Raw genomic sequence first — 11072 nt, 5'->3', positions numbered from 1 at the left:
GGGGTGTACACAATCTCGAACTGACTGATTTCGATAGCCCACTTTAACAGACGTCCCGATGCTTCAGGTTTTTGCAAAACCTGCCTTAAAGGTTGATCGGTCATGACGTGTATTGAGTGGGACTGGAAGTACGGCCTGAGCTTTCGTGAGGTCGTGATAAGGTAGAACGCCAACTTCTCCATCAACGGGTACCAGGATTCAGCTTCGAGAAGTCTCTTGGTGATGTAGTAGACTGGTCTCTGAACCCGGTCTTCTTCTCGGACCAATACAGCACTATCTGCATCCTCTGTGATAGCTAGGTAGAGAAAAATAGGCTCTCCTGCTTTTGGTTTGGATAATACGGGTGGCTCGCCAAATGTGCCTTCAGGTCGAGGAAAGCGCTTTCGCACTCTTCTGTCCATTCAAACTTCTTATTTCCTCGGAGCAGGTTGTAGAATGGCAAGCACTTATCGGTGGATTTTGAAATAAACTGATAGAGGGCTGCCACCCTTCCTGTCAGGCCTTGTACATCCTTGCGCGACCTGGGTGAGGGAAGTTTGAGCAATGATCTGATCTTGTCGGGGTTTGCCTCGATTCCTCGAGTGTTGACGATGAAACCCAGGAATTTTTCTGATGCGACTCCAATAGTGCACTTCTGTGGATTAAGCCGCATGCCATACTCCCATAGTATCATGAAGCATTCCCCCAGGTCGGAAACATGGTTATCAGCAGTCTTTGACTTGACTAGCATGTCATCAACGTACACTTCCATGTTCTTCCCGATCTGGTTTGCGAACATTCTGTTTACCAACCTTTGGTATATAGCACCGGCGTTCTTCAGCCCGAATGGCATGACCTTGTAACAATAAACGTTAGTCGGGGTTATGAAGCTGGTGTGCTCCTGGTCCGCCGGATTCATGGCGATCTGATTGTAGCCTGAGTACGCATCCATAAAGGACATAAACTCGTGCCCCGCCGTGGCATCCACCAATTGGTCAATCCTTGGCAATGGACTACTATAAGAAAATAAGCATAATCACTCAGTTAGTATTGATTTTGCATTTTGAGACTAATGCATTTGAATCATATGCTTTTAGTTGCTCATAGGGAAAAAAGAGAATAAAGTTGGTAGGCATGTTGGCTTTGACAGGAAAATAAATTCAGTCTAGAAAGGGCATTCAACATATGATAGTTTGTGAAATTTGTTGGATGAAAATATTGATCTGTTACAAGCCACCCTTTATCTTTAAAAAATAAGATGGTAGGTAATAGCTTTGTATCCACAAACATGTCCTAAAACTTATATTTCCAAGTTCACTATTACAATCTTAATTTTTGCAAATTTGGAGAAGTTATAAATTGATTTAGGATTAACTGGAATGAATTTGGTTGGGTTTGTACATGATGTGGACAATTAGTGAGAGCATAGCAATGGAGGATATTGTTTAATGAGTTGATAGTTTTGAAGGAAGTTATTTAACCATAAATTAATCTGTTCATTTACTTTTTTTGGCAGAGGAAGATTAAATTATCATATATAAAGCTCAGGTGTAGTTTTAGAAGTGGAAGAGAGTTGCTTTGGGCCTTATCACCAGGTACTACACTCATAGTCTCTTGATTGTCCACTGAACATCTTTGAATCTTTAAATCTATATGTATCTGTGTGTGTAGAGTTTCCACTATATTTCCATTCTATCATAATTGGTAAAGTAGATTGCTTTTTCTGTTATGGTGGATTTGATTTGATCTGGGTTTGTTTTTGTTTCATAATTCATTTATGCACGTTGGATTGAATGGGAGTATATAATCTGATATCTAATCTGGGAATTGGGATTTTTTTTTGCGTGGTTGACGTGACGTGACTTTCTTGGGTTGATTATGCATACCAAATTAGTAAGTAAGGAAGCTGAAAATTTAATTGCTTTTTTTAGTCTTGGGATTTAGGAACTGTGTTTAAAATTTGATTTTTTGATTTTATAAAAATGATTCCTTGGTCATAAAAGTGATGGTTGTTGGATTTGGAAATGTGGGTAGTGATTATGTTACAATGATCAATGAAATTAGTGTGGCTTTATCAAATGGGGATAATTTGTTATTGGTGCCAGTTAAATTAATTAAAACTCATCTACTTACTGACCATTGTGTAATTTCTTTCCCCATTTGTCTTGTTAAACTGTGTAAATTGATGGTAGTTTCTTCTGGTTTACAGAAGATCTATCTAGCTTATATAATTCTTTTTCTCACTCACACTTTCCCTGTTTTTACTCTATTTTTCTTTAAATTTGATTATAATAATACCAAATTTCTTTCTTTGAATGTTTGGTGATTTCAGAGTTTAGATGGTGATATTATAGATTGTGTTTTGTCTCATCAACAACCAGCTTTTGACCATCCTCAATTGAAGGGACAAAACCATTGGTAATAGCAATAATTCAATTTCAAGATTTGTATAAATTGAAGTGATAAATTGTTTGAATATTGATTGAATATTACATATTGTGCAGGATCCACCAGATAGGCCAAAAGCTCATAAAGATCATCCTAATAGTATGGACTCATAAAATTATCAGTCATGGAGCATGTCAGGAGAATCATGTCCAGGAAGTCTCTTTTTCCATCTTTATTTTATTTTGGCATTTCACTCTCATTCTCTCTATTTTAGTCTCTTTCCCATATTTCTTTTCCTTCTTTATAATATAATTGTCGAATAGTTGTATATATTTGTGATTTCTTGTTCTGGATTTAGAGAAAGTTGGAAGTTTTACCATAGTTTTTCTTTTATTTGCAAACCTGGTGTTCTTATATTTTCTTAGTTGTTCCAAGTTTTTGGTTTTGTTGCTTCTTTTTAATCAGTAATATATATTTTGATTTGGTGTTTGAAATATATTTGATGATCTTATATATGTAATCAGTATATTTGGTGTTTTGGAGTTTAATCAGTATATTTGCTTCTTGTTTGATGTTTCCTTTTGTGGTTTGGTTTAAGCTATTATGGTATGCATGTGGAGGACTAATTATAGAGGCTTGGGCATGTCTAGTTTCATCCTCTACTCATTTAAAGTTAATTTTTTTTTTGATGAATTGATAACCTGATTGATATGTGATAATGATTTCATGGTTCTTATTATGCTTAGATGACTTAATGTCATACATAAGAAATTTGTATGTTTTTTGCATATTAAAGGAATTTTTTTCAATTCAAATGGAATGTTCATCTCTTTATTGAATATCCTGGTATTGCTTAAGTTTCTAGTTGAACTGATCTATGTGAAAAATCAGTGAGAGGAGAGAAAAAGCAAGAGGAAAACTGAGGAAGAAACTTGTTCATTGGTTCAACGAAGCTTGTTTTTTCTTTCTTTCTTTTTCATAGAAGTATACTGTGGCATTTTTTTCTTTCATTATATTATATTTGGATCATCATATGAAAATTTTGATCTAGAGTTTAGTACCTGTTTGAGCTCCATATGCTATTACACCTCTCCTTTAAATGAGATATGAGATTCGATGGAACTACGCTAGAAATAATAGTATCATTCTAAATGCTTTCGTAACTCAAATCTCCCAAACTTTTAACATGCTGTCTCAGTAATTGTGCACTTGAACAAGTGGAATTTTGAAATGTATGTGCAAAGAAAACAAGGCTGTTGACACTGAATTGCTTTGTGTTCTTCTAGGGAAATTGGTTTGGGCCATCCGTATTGACCTCCATATTCTAGATAATGGAGGGTAAGCTGTAAATTTTGTCCCCTCTAGCACCAATTCTTTTTTTCCTTTTTTTTTATTCATTTGGTTTGAATGTGTATATTTAGTATTCATTTTGAACAATTTGTTAATAGAAACCTTGTGGATACTGCAAATATTGCTGCTTTGGCTGCTCTCATGACATTTTAAATTTCATGATATTATTTTCTTTCATTTTTATTTTGTTTCACATGGCCTCCATGCACTTGTGTAGGTTGTATTTTGGAAATGGATTACCCCAAAGTTGTTGGGTCTGGTTACACAGACCTCAGTATATGCAACTCTTTTCAGTGGAACAACAGAGAAGTCAAGCTCTGGAAGCTCATGCTGCTGCTTTTGCACAATTTAAAGTGCGTAAATTAACTTCTCCCTCTCTTTATCTCTCTTAATTCTCTTGTTTTTGATTGCACTTGGTATGCATATCATATATGCATATTTGTTGATTGATTTTCGAATTTATACAGGTTCCAAGGAATGAGAATCCTTCTACTCTCATTTCCTTTGCAACAAAGACTTTTAATGCTGACCAAATTACATCAAAGTTGCATGTTATAGAGCTTGGTGCCTAACCAGGTTAGCTTAGTATTATTTAATTCACCCCTTTATTAAAAAAGACAAATATGTTTGATAGGTCTAGAATCTTAATCAGAAATTTATTCCTTTCTTTCTGTCTTGATGAATAATTTTTACATCCTTTTGTTGGTTCATCACAAATTAATATTCCGTGAATGATTTTAGGTTTTCCAGCGATTCCAAGAACTGTTTGCACAAACAAAGTATAAAGAAGTTGCTGAGCTTGCTGCTGAGTCTCCACAAGGAATTCTTCGTACTCCTGATACAGTTGCCAAATTTCAGGTTCGTGAGCTCCTGGTTAAGCAACACCACAACCCGAGCCCCAATTTCATTCCACCACTACTGAACTGCTCCTTTGTAGATCTTTCAGGGTAATATTTTTATGTACCATGGATTGGTTCAGTTGCATTTGTGAATTTTTCCTCTTGAGTTGCCATCTTTGGTTAATTCTATTATGTATTGTGGAAATATTGCTTCTGTCTTGATCTTTGAGTGTGGCATTGTAATTTTGGGGAAATTACACAGGGGTCTATTGTTGATGATGCTGCATATGAAAATCTTCCTACAGGGGAGCAGATATGTCCTAAGAGGCACACCAATATAATTTCAAGTATGTCATTTTATGTTCAGTAAAGAAAAAAATATTCATCTTTGAATTGTTATAAACTTAGTTATTTTCATACATATAGTATTATATATGTGGCTTCTTATTTTTTGGGCTGAGCAAGGGTATTGTCTGTTTTGGCTCCACTGGATGGCTAGAGAATTATGTTCGGCTGCCAAAATGGTGCACTTGTATTTGGGCTATACTAACCCACTGAAATGTGTACCAATGTAGTCTCACCCTTACACTGCTATTTTTTTTTATTCTTTTTTCTATAGGGATATGTACTCTGTATTATCATTGAGGTTGTGTAAATATGACTACTTTTATTTTATTTTCATATTAAAATTTTATTATAATCCATTTTTCAAATATGTACTTTCAAATTTGTTTTAAACCATTGAGATGTAGGTTTGATGTTAAATAATAATAAGAGAGTGATTAAATGTCATTTCAAAAAAATGACATATTTTGAACTAATCTCTGCTTCTCTATGGAGTAAAATATACAGTGAGGCAGAGCTTATTCCATCTTCATCTGTCCTACAGTTTTTTGCATCTGCTGATCATTCCTCTTTCATGTTGTATCTATTAATTCATATCTCGGCTGTGTTTTCTTTTACCAGGGACATTCTTTGGTTGGATGAATCCCCTTATGCAGCGTGCATATCAAAGACCAATAACAGAGAAGGAAGTGTGGAAGTTAGATACTTGGGATAGAATAGAAACACTGAATGCTAAGTATGAAATCATTCGTACCTTATAGTTTCTTGTCAATAGAATTTAACTGATAAAGGTTACATCATTATTTTTATATCTTTTGCAAGTTCCAAGAATGTTGGGTTAAAGAATCTCAAAAGCCAAAGCCATGGTTGTTAAAAGCATTAAACAGTAGCCTTGGAGGAAGGTAAGCATACATACAAATATGTATTTGTATTATAGACTTTATAAGGAACAGACAATATTATTAAGTACATGGCTGGAATGGAATTGCATCAGTTGCTATGTTAACTTGAGTTTCTTAAGATATTTTTTGTACATGCGTCTAATTCCCTTTTACTTTTTCTGTCTCTTGTAACTTTTTATATAGGTTTTGGTGGGGAGGCTTTTGGAAGGTATTGAGTTTATTTATTTAGTTTTTTCTCCTTATCTTGTCTCATTAGTTCTCAGGCAAACTTCCATTAAGCTTTTTTAAATTGTTCATGGATTAGCAAATAATTCCTTTGTAAAGTGCATACTGCATACCTAGACTTTAAAAGTGTATACTATAGACATTCGTTTTGCATTAAAAAAGAGCATTACAGAACTTTTTATGATCTGCTGTTGGCTGTGGCTTTTTTGTTGTTGTGGATATACTCGGGTCTCCATTGCCCCTATTTTTTTATGCACTACCATTCTAACTTTGGCCCTTTTAACTTTCAAGTGTCTCATTTTACCAATCTAATCATGTTTTGGCCCCTTATTTTATTGCTGACAAAAAAAATTAGGTCTGGGGTAGTGACAATTCATATTTTTGTCATACTTATAGTATAATAAAAGGCCATGTGACCTTTGTCAAAAAAAAAAGTATAGTGTTTGGTTTCTTTGTTTGCTTTGGTGTAGTTGTGAATTCATTATTTTGTATGTGGTGTCCTCTCTTGGAAATAATTTCCATAACATTTTTCTTGAAGTAATTTGTGAGGCTAGATAATAACAATAAAATATTTCTTTGTTTATTTTGCAGATGTGACAAGCGAAATAGAAAAGGATACTTAATTTTGAAGGCTTTGTGTTGGGCAGCTGTAGAATATTTTGTGCTGAAAGTAGTAACATTTCAATATGTTTAATATTTAAGACTACTTGAATACTTGAAGAACATTTTGTTGTTCATGACAGTGTTGAATGTTTTAAACTAATTTGTGGATTGTTAATGCAATGTTGAATATTTTTACTTTTTGTTATTTGAAAATCAAGTTCATTTGATGATGCTAGTATATATTAGAAAGTTAATTTTAATTATATAAATAAAAAATAAAAATATAATAGAATAAATTAGTGTTGTATAAATGAATATATAATGAGAATTTAAACTTATCTAAATATTAAAATAATACGAAAAATGTGTTATAATATCTATTACAATAACACTTTTTATAAGTAAAGAATTTTGTTATGCAAACTTCATTATATAACACAAAAAATGTGTTATACTAAAGTGTAGTATAACACAAATTTATAAGTATTGAAATGTGTTATATAATCGACTATAAATAATACGAAAAATGTGTTATAATATCTATTACAATAACACTTTTTATAAGTAAAGAATTTTGTTATGCAAACTTCATTATATAACACAAAAAATGTGTTATACTAAATTGTAGTATAATACAAAAATTGTGTTATACTAAAGTGTAGTATAACACAAAAAATGTGTTATACTAAAGTGTAGTATAACACAAAAAATGTGTTATACTAAAGTGTAGTATAACACAAATTTATAAGTATTGAAATGTGTTATATAATCGACTATAAATAATATAATTAAAAACTTATCAATTTATTAAAATAACACAGAAAGTGTGTTATCGTTGACAGTATAATAACACATCTGTATAACAATGATAAAGTGTTATGTAAAGTACCCTGACCTACGATAACATAGTCGGTCTTAACACAAAAAAAAGTGTTATGGTATGTTTTGATAACACATTTTTGTGTTATCAAAAGCATTTTTTCTTATATTGAACAAATCTCAACCCAAAAACACCGTACAATTAACGATTCAACTTTCCCATGCATTCAATCATATTAAGCCATCCATTCATTCATCATAAATAAATAAATGCATAAAAATAAACCCACACAGATTCAATATATATATATGTGAAGATGGCTCTGGTATCATTTGTTGGTATTTATAGATCAAATCAGAGATTATACACAGCGGAACAACAATCAAAATTGTTAATTTAACCCCACAAGATTTCTAGATCTACTTCTTCACATACATATATATATTGAATCAAAGAGATGAATAGAAAAACTACCTCAAGTCCTTCCTTGCTGCTATCTTTTTGTACGACAAAATCCTTGAGATCTCACACCAAGATCTTCCAAAATGTTCTCAACACACAAAGAACGAGTATGGGCTCATTATACAAAATAATAGGCAAAACAATTCATCAGATGTTCTCAACACATGAGATTTGATAAAGTTTGGACCTAAATTTGTGAAGAACAGTGATCTATGCTTGTAGCACTGTTCTGTTTCTCTCAGGGAGATTTCATGATATATTTTCTATTTCTGAAAAAGGCATCGCTCTGAAAAACTGATCTCCTTTATTTAATATATTCAATATATATTAAAATAAATAATATTAGTTATTTTAAAAAAAATTAAAATAACTAATCAGTTATCAGACTTTTGTTTAAATAATAATATTTTAATCACATTAAAATATCTCATTATTTATTTAATATTAAATAACAAAATTTTTGAACCAAGATTCCCCTGGAATCTTCTTGTGCGTGTAGCACAGTGTCTATGTACTGTGCTACACGCCCAACCCATGCCAGGGAGGGCATATGATTTTCCCAATTTTCATCATTATTTAAATACCTAAAATTCCAGAAATATATTAATTCAAAATTAATTATATTTTTGTTAAATAAAATAATTAATTAATTCTCAATTAATTGATTAGACATATTTATACAATAATTATGTTTAGTGGATAGAAAAATATTTTACTTATCAAATAAGTCTTTTTGCCCATTTTTGTATTTATCTTTGTCAGTGTTTGTTTGAGCCATTTTGGGGACCATGGACCTATAACATTAACTATTGTTTAGTCATAATAGTTAATTTATTAATTCTGATTATCTCCACTATAAATTCATAATTGAACTCTTTATGTTATAGATATACTTTTAAGGAAATCTTATTTTAAGTTGTCCATTGATATAACCATCTTACAATAGTTCAACCCTCTAATTAATTAGTTCATAAATTAGAATGGAAGAATTACCATTTTACCTTTCTAATTTACTTCTTATTCCTTAAGTACCATTAATTCACTAGTGAATAATTAATCTATAATCTAATTATAGATTTGAGCTCAAAATCATTCAGTTCCAGAATTAACCCTTAAGGGAACCAATATACGATCCGTTAGAAAAGATTGGATTCTGTATTGTTGATACATGTTCCCATCCATCCATGAAATTAAATCTCCAAAACAAAACTCAGTAGCCTCAATCTATGAAGAGACCTTAACAAATGAATCAAAAGATTTAATAAACATAAACAGGAGTTCATGAACACTCAGGATTGAGGTTGATCTATAAATGATCATCCGTTATGATATGAATTACAAATATTTATTATTAAATGGTTTTTGTATAAAGACTTTTATTCATATCGTTCCTTGTCATATATAATCATATTATATAAAGCACATTTACCGATCTGTCTTACCACATCAATAATCTAAATCTAGATTATTTTTATCAACATGATACTTGGTAAACCGTACTTACAACCCTAATTAAAGAATTCCATAACTTCAATTTATTGTTGACTATTTTTATTCATTCATGTGATCTTAATTCTCTCGTACTAATACAAGATCACATTCTCAATAATGAATATTGAATTTTTCTGATATTTACAAAAAAAATTATTCAAACAATAATTTAATAATCTAAATATAACAATAATAGACCATTGTATTTATTTATTCATTGAAATAATAAATGTCTTTTAGATGCTTTTAGGATATAATCCTAACAGCACATAGGGTATACTGGTATATAATTCAACACAGGCAATGAGGGCATGAGTTAAAATATTTGTTTATAGGTTGACTTGTAAATTTTCGAAGTAAAACAAAGAAGGGCCATTGAGCTAACTTGTTTGTCAAAGCTTATGTAACTTGGAGCAATAAGACTATGAGAAAGTATACTTAGTAGGGACTTATGAAATGTCTATAATTTCTAAGTTAGAAAACTAAGTACTCATGCAAAAATATATAAAGCATAAATCAGAGTGACTTTACTATTCAAAAAAAACTTATAATGTTAAAATTCTAAATTGACTTAAAATGTTTTAAGTTAAAAAAGAAAAGTAAATTATAAATGCCAACAGCTCGGTCGTACGAGAAAAATATAAAAGCTTCTAAGCATCAATTGTCTTTACAAAAGTATAAGAAAAAAATACTAAATTACTGGCCAAGTACAAAAAAATTTTGGTCAGGTGCAAAGTTTCCTTGGTTGGTTGAGCATGCATCACTAGTCGGGTAGAAAGCTCCCTGGTTAGGTAGGAAGTCCCTCTGGTTGAGTAGTATGTTTACTGGTCGGGAAAACTGGTCTCTGGCTGGTCAACGCCATCGTCAACATCCGGAACCTCCTCTGGTCGGAATGATAGAGCAGGAGAGGCAGGTACAGCTCCAGCTGGAAGGGTCGCCTCCTCGACGGCCTTGGCTTCACATTTGGCAAGATCTTCTTCCCTTGCCTCTTCAGAGAGAAATTCAAGGTTGATAGGTTTGTTTCGCTTCCATAACTGATAAAAGCAGTTGAAGCACATCTCTTCATAGTAAGCCAGATCAACTTCCTTATCTTATTTCAACTCTTCATTCTCATGAGTCATTTTTTCTAGTTGTTCAATCAATGACTTGTTGGCCTGGATCTGCGTGTTATTTACATCAGCCAACTCCCTCAGAGATCTGTCCTGATTGGCAATTGTTTTCTTTGCATGCTCAATCTTTTCATGAAGATCTTTCTCAGATTTAGTTAGAGTTTCAATTTCTTGGGCTTCCATCAATTGATCATTCAAGACCTTGACCAGCTCCTTATAGTCGACTGCTCGACGTTGAGCATGACTAACAGTGATGAGTCCTTGGAGTAAATAATCAGAAAAGTATTAAGAATAAGAACAATCAATAAGAAAGTGAGTGTTTCTGATAAGATGCTTACACTCAAAATTTGAGCAAGGCCTTTGTGAAGGACAACTTCAACACTTTGTCGGGGTAGAGTCTCAAAGGTCTGAGTTATCTTGATTGGTGGAGAGTATGGTCTAGTAACTCTTTGTCATACTCACCAACAATGTGAAAGGGCTCGCTTAAGCAATTTGACCGAGTATTTTGTAGGCTGGCAGAAGAAAGAATTGACGGAGGAGTCAAGAGTGGGATAGTGAC

The 11072-nt window shown here is 32.4% G+C and overlaps 1 long non-coding RNA gene across 1 annotated transcript; it reads left to right on the top strand.

The window, feature by feature from the left end:
* Nucleotides 1-5720: 5720 nt before the first annotated feature.
* Nucleotides 5721-6702, top strand: LOC133821229 (uncharacterized). Its single transcript, XR_009887394.1, has 3 exons — nt 5721-5803; nt 5987-6011; nt 6620-6702. It is a non-coding gene; the product is annotated as an uncharacterized LOC133821229 (long non-coding RNA).
* Nucleotides 6703-11072: the final 4370 nt, after the last annotated feature.

This window comes from Humulus lupulus, chromosome 3 (assembly GCF_963169125.1).
Source record: "Humulus lupulus chromosome 3, drHumLupu1.1, whole genome shotgun sequence".
NCBI lineage: Eukaryota > Viridiplantae > Streptophyta > Magnoliopsida > Rosales > Cannabaceae > Humulus > Humulus lupulus.
Note: the sequence above shows the minus strand (reverse complement) of the source record. Positions and strands in the feature narration are given on the sequence as shown.